Raw genomic sequence first — 6,411 nt, 5'->3', positions numbered from 1 at the left:
TAGTCAGAAAATCTGTGTGAAAAATGAGTGCATATCTTGTAAGGATTTGAGCAAATTCTCTAAGGCATGTTACTACATTCAAAACATGGTTTTAAATGCTTAATTGTGAAATAATATGTGGTGACTATGATGAAGAATGTATTTAAGTGTGAAGATGATTAAAATCTATGGGACTAATGATTTTTAACTTGTCATGTGCATTGGATATCCTTGAGACAATTGTTGGAAGGTGTAGGTTGTGTTTTGTTCGTTTTGTTTTGTTTTTGGTTTCTTTTGTTTTGTTTTGCTCGAGGACTAGCAAAAGCTAAGTGTGGGGGTATTTGATAGGAGCATATTCATGCGACTTAAATGGCTTGTTCTCGTACATTTACGTTATGTTTCTTTAGTTATTTTAGTCCTTTATGCTTCTTTTGTGTGTTTTCAGGATAATAGGACGTGTTTGACGAAAGGATGCATTGTGGAGTGTTTTGGGGCCTTTTGGAGCACTATTGGGCTAAGGATAGATAGCTTAATGCTTGGAGCCCAAGTCTTGGATGAAATTGAAGGCCTTGTATGCACTTGAGGATACAAAACAATGGCCCTAAACCCAATTACATAACACCTTGCCATGGGCTCAACACAAACACCATTCCTTGCCATGCAAGGGGGAGCAATTTGGGTCCATTTCATGCACTTAAAACCTAGCCCAACTACACACCATTGCAGCCAAATCCATTCTTTGACATGCACATTCATCACCAATTCAACCACATGCACTTATTCCTCCATCATTGCACAACAATGCAGCCACATGCACCTAAAACTAATCAATGCCGTGCACTTCCCTTGCATTTTCAGCCATCACACTTCATCATTGCAGCCACCATTCACCCTAATTATCAATCACATACTTTCCCATTGTATAATACATCCACATGCATCTTTAACCAACAAACATTGCAGCCACAACACTCAAACACAATCAATGCCGTGGGGTACATTACAATTCCAGCAATTCCAGCTTTCCAACCTAGCCACATTCACATGCATTCACTCATAATCATTCACCAAACTTGCAGCCACATTTCCACCTATTCCAAGCTGTCATGTTCCCTCTCATTTACCTATAAATAAGCATGCAACCTAGCCACAATCAATTCATTCATTTCACAACACAACACACAACACAAATACACATCCATTGCCGTGCATATCCTTCCAATCTGTGCAGTTTTTCTCCTCCATTGCAGCCACTATCCAACCACTTCCCATCCCTCCAAAACACTTCACATAATCCCCAAAGCTCACCTTAGACCTTGTGCTACAACAACGAAGAAGAAAAGAGTGCCTAAACGTTCATACAATTCAAGTTTGAGTTGTTGGAATGTTTAGGTGTTTCTTTGATTTCAAAGTTTAAATTTAATTCTCTTTGTTTTGTACGTATGAGAATGGAAGAGAAGAGTGCCTAAACGTTCATACAATTCACGTTTGAGTTGTTGGAATGTTTAGGGGTTTCTTTGATTTCAAAGTTATGAGGAACTAAACTCCCTTTAGCTAGGGGGTGATTCGAAACTATGTTTATATTTGCAATATGAATTGATTAACTTTCGTTGGAATTTCATAAGTTGTGGATTCAATTTGTTTAACCGTTTGATTGATAACTTATTTATGAATGTTTATTAAGAATGCGCGCTTAATTTTCATGCATGAATATGACGCTAGAATATAAGTGAATTTCACCTAATCGTTATGAACTTATATTCACAAGTAGTGGAGGTTGCTTATAAACAATCGCGTTAAATGAATTCTTGGCACGAGTTTCATGCTTATCATAGTAACGAATGCCTCGTCAACACTTATAGTTTTCATAATGCTTAATGATCTTTGATTGTATCTTTATTGTGCTTTTCACGTAAAGGACTTTTGGAGAATGTGGTGAATTGCGTTGCGCTAACCCATCCAATTCATTAACTTAAGGAGAACTTGACGGTTAATTTAAGCGGAACTAATTAACCCGGAGTGTTGAGTTTCATAATTTATCGAAAGACCAACTGAGAATCAATCTTGTATGCAAGTGTAACATGTGTGGAGAAGAACCCCTTGGCTATTCCATCATCCATATTTTCATCACATTCATATTTACGTTTTGCCTTTAATTACAATTTGTCCATTTAATTTAATCTCGTCCAAACACAATCCCCCCCCATCTTTTATTAAGTCTTAATCATTCGTATTTGTTTTATTTTTGTGTTTTCAAGTATTTGAAGTCTTGTGTACTTGTTTTGAGTTCTTGTTAAGTAAGTTAAGTGTTATAAAAATTAGTTTTATTTATTTGAGACAAGTGTTTAGCACCCCTAGTTAATCCCCGGTTAGAACGATCCCTACTTACATCATTACTACAATTGTCACAAATAGGGTTTAGTTTGTGTGCGTATAATCTACGTATCAGTTATCCTCAGTACCCAGGAGGTTATACTCCATATCCTTCGTATTCAGCTGGTGGACCACAGTGGTATCTCGGATGACAGTCTCAGAATGTTGAAGTTGCTTTTAGCAGTGCAGGATCATCGAGGTAGCCTAACCAGCTTGGTCAGGGACGAGGTGCATAGGGATGTGGAAATCAAGCTAATAGAGGTCATGAAGGATGGCAATAGCAACAAGGTCGTGTTCACCATATCTCCTTAAATGATGCTCAGAATAACCCTGATCTGATTACGGGGACGTTAAATATCCTTGGCCATTTTGCTAGAGTATTAATTGATTATAGGGTAACACACTCTGTTATTTCTCATACATTCGTTCAAACGACGCAACCCTACCCTACACCTCTTGGGTATGAGTTAGAGTTTTCGATGCCTAGAGGTGAAACGTGTTATGTTAGTAGGGTATATCGGGGATGTCCTGTTTTGGTGGAGGACATCGTTATGCCGGCTAATTTGGTTCCATTAGATATAGTTGATTTTGATGTTATTCTGGGCATGGATTGGTTACACTACAATCGTGCCAAGCATGATTGTTATGAGAAGATAGTCGCTTTTCATCGGTCGGGCTTGCCTGTGGTTACATTTATGGGTGTACGTAGTGGATTAAAGCACGACATCATTTCTTCTGTGAGGGCCAAAAGGCTATTGAGGAAAGGTTGTGAATTTTATTTGGCTCACATGGTATTGAATGAGGATACTCCTATTCGTGTGGAGGATGTTCGAGTAGTTACACATTTCCCTGATGTTTTCCCTGACGATTTGCTTGGATTACCACCAGATAGAGAAGTGGAGTTCATTATTGAATTACTCCCAGGTACATATCCTATTTCCTTAACTCTTTATGGAATGGCTCCGCGGAGTTGAGGGAATTGAAAACTTAGTTGCAGGAATTGGTTGATAAGGGTTTCATTTAGCCTAGTACTTCACCTTGGGGAGCTCCAGTTTTATTTGTATGGAAGAAAGACGGAACTTTGAGGCTGTGTATAGATTATCGACAGCTGAATCGAGTAACGATTAAAAACTGTTATCCATTACCGCCTATAGATGATCTAATTGATTAGCTTCGAGGGGCTTGTGTGTTTTCCAAGATTGATTTGAGATCCGGGTACTATCAATTAATGATTAGAAGTGAAGATGTTCATAAGACGACTTTTAGGACTTGCTATGGTCATTATGAGTTCTTTGTGATGCCATTCGGGTTAACTAATGCACCTACAACTTTTATGGACCTAATGAATCAAGTATTTAAGCCATACCTCGACATGTTTGTTATCGTTTTCATTGATGATATTTTGGTGTATTCTAAGTCTACAGCAGACCATACTTAACATCTCACTCTGGTTTTGAAGAAATTGAGGGAACACCACTTATATGCTAAGTTTAGAAAATGCCAGTTTTGATTAAATCAAGTGGCATTCTTGGTGCATGTAATATCAGCCCAGGGTATATAGGTGGACCCGCAGAAATAGCTGCAGTTGAAAATTGGGAACAGCCATGAACCGTCACTGAGGTACGAAGTTTTCTTGGTTTAGCGAGTTACTATCGACGGTTTGTTAAAGATTTCTCTACTATAGCTTTACCACTAACGAGGTTAACTAGAAAATATTGTCCCACCCATGCACCTGTTTTGGCGCTTCCAGACGACGGTGGTAATTTTGAGATTTACAATGATGCTTCCTTAAATGGCTTAGGCTGCGTATCAATGCAGCATGGTAGGGTGATTGCATATGCCTCACAACAGTTGAAGCCACACGAGATGAATTACCCTACCTATAATCTCAAGCTAGCAGCCATCATTTTCGCTCTAAAGATTTGGAGACATTACTTATATGGAGAAAAGTGCAAGATTTTCACAGATCATAAAAGCCTTCAGTACCTATTCACCATGAAAGATCTTAACCTTCAACAATAAAGATGGATATAATTACTTAGTGATTATGATAGCATGACTGAGTATCACCCTGGTCATGCAAATGTGGTGGCAGATGCACTTAGTAGGAAATGACACGGTTGACTTAATGCTTTATATGCTTGCCATATCCCTCTCCTTGCAGAATTAAGATCTACTGGAGTTGATTTGGGAGTAATAGATCGGGAAGAAGCCTTACTTGCCAGTTTCCAGGTCAAACCAATTTTAATTGGTCGTGTGCTAGAGGCTCAAGCAGAGGATGAGGAATCCTAGGAATTAGCAGAGGCAGTGTCACGAGGGAAGAAGAAAGATCTTAGAATTCGGGAATCAGATAGCATGCTTATGCAGGGAAGTAGAATGTATGTGCTGAATATTGCAGAACTAAAGAAAGATATTCTTGATGAAGCACATATATCGGCTTATGCGATGCATCCTGGGAGTACCAAGATGTATCATACCATTAGACCTTTCTATTATTAGCCGGGCATGAAAAGAGAGATTGTTGAATATGTGAGTAAGTGTGCAATTTGCCAGCAAGTTAAAGCTGAAAGAAAGAAACCTTTTGGGTTGATGCAGCCACTTTCTGTTCCCCAGTGGAAATGGGAAAATATTGATAGGAGCATATTCATGCGACTTAAATGGCTTGTTCTCGTACATTTACGTTATGTTTCTTTAGTTATTTTAGTCCTTTATGCTTCTTTCGTGTGTTTTTAGGTTCATATGGCTAAGGAAGCAAAAAGATGCATTTTGGAGCAAAATCGGACTTGGATTGGATAGCTTATGTTTGGAGCAAAAGGAATGGACGAAATTAAAGACCAAACTATCATAACCACCTATCATCACTTATCATCACCACATATCATTCATTTATCACTTAACATATCATTCATTTATCACTTATCAATATCATTCACTTATCACTTAACATATCATTCACTTATCACTTATCATAACCATACACTTACTTATCATACTCATAATCATCTACACATTTCAACCATTTAAACACATGCATTTCAACTCACATGCACCCACCTCTTTCCACCTAATCCACATGCTTTCACAACCTAAAACACATGCACATTCACCCTAAATCAATCACACACCCTAGCTGCCATTCACATGCATTCACATGCATCACAACCCCAAAACCATCAAGAAATCAACCTTGCCGTGCACTTCACTACAATTCCAGCTTTTCCCTTTGCATTTCCCTTTCATTTCAGCCACATGTATCCTTCAATTCAGCCACACTTCCACATGCATTCATCATCATTCACCCTAGTTGTCCCTCACATGCTTTTCCAACAAAGAATTCAGCCAACACATGCACCCATCACCCAAAACAAGTCCATGCCGTGAGCTTCCCTTGCATTTTCAGCTTTCCTCCTTGCAACTCCACATGCAATTCCAGCTTTCCAACCTAGCCACATTCACATGCATTCACTCATAATCATTCACCAAACTTGCAGCCACATTTCCACCTATTCCTAGCTGTCATGTTCCCTCTCATTTACCTATAAATAAGCATGCATTGCAGCCACAATTCAATTGATTCCATTCACAACACAACACACAACACAAACACTTCCCCTTGCCGCAAATCCCCTTCCATTTCTACACCATTTCTTCTCCTCCATTGCAGCCACTCCAACCATTCCCCACTCCATTCCACATACACCTAAAGCCCTAAACATCTCCTTATACCTTGTGCTACAACAACGAGGAAGAGAAGAGTGCCTAAACGTTCATACAATTCAAGTTTGAGTTGTTGGAATGTTTAGGTGTTTCTTTGATTTCAATGTTTAAATTCAATTCTCTTTGTTTTGTACGTATGAGGAATGGAAGAGAAGAGTGCCTAAACGTTCATACAATTCAAGTTTGAGTTGTTGGAATGTTTAGGTGTTTCTTTGATTTCAAAGTTATGAGGAACTAAACCCCCTTTAGCTAGGGGGTGATTCGAAACTATGTTTATATTTGCAATATGAATTGATTAACTTTCGTTGGAATTTCATAAGTTGTGGATTCAATTTGTTTAAC

The sequence above is a fragment of the Pyrus communis genome, chromosome 6, assembly GCF_963583255.1.
Source record: "Pyrus communis chromosome 6, drPyrComm1.1, whole genome shotgun sequence".
Classification (NCBI taxonomy): Eukaryota; Viridiplantae; Streptophyta; class Magnoliopsida; order Rosales; family Rosaceae; genus Pyrus; species Pyrus communis.
Note: the sequence above shows the minus strand (reverse complement) of the source record.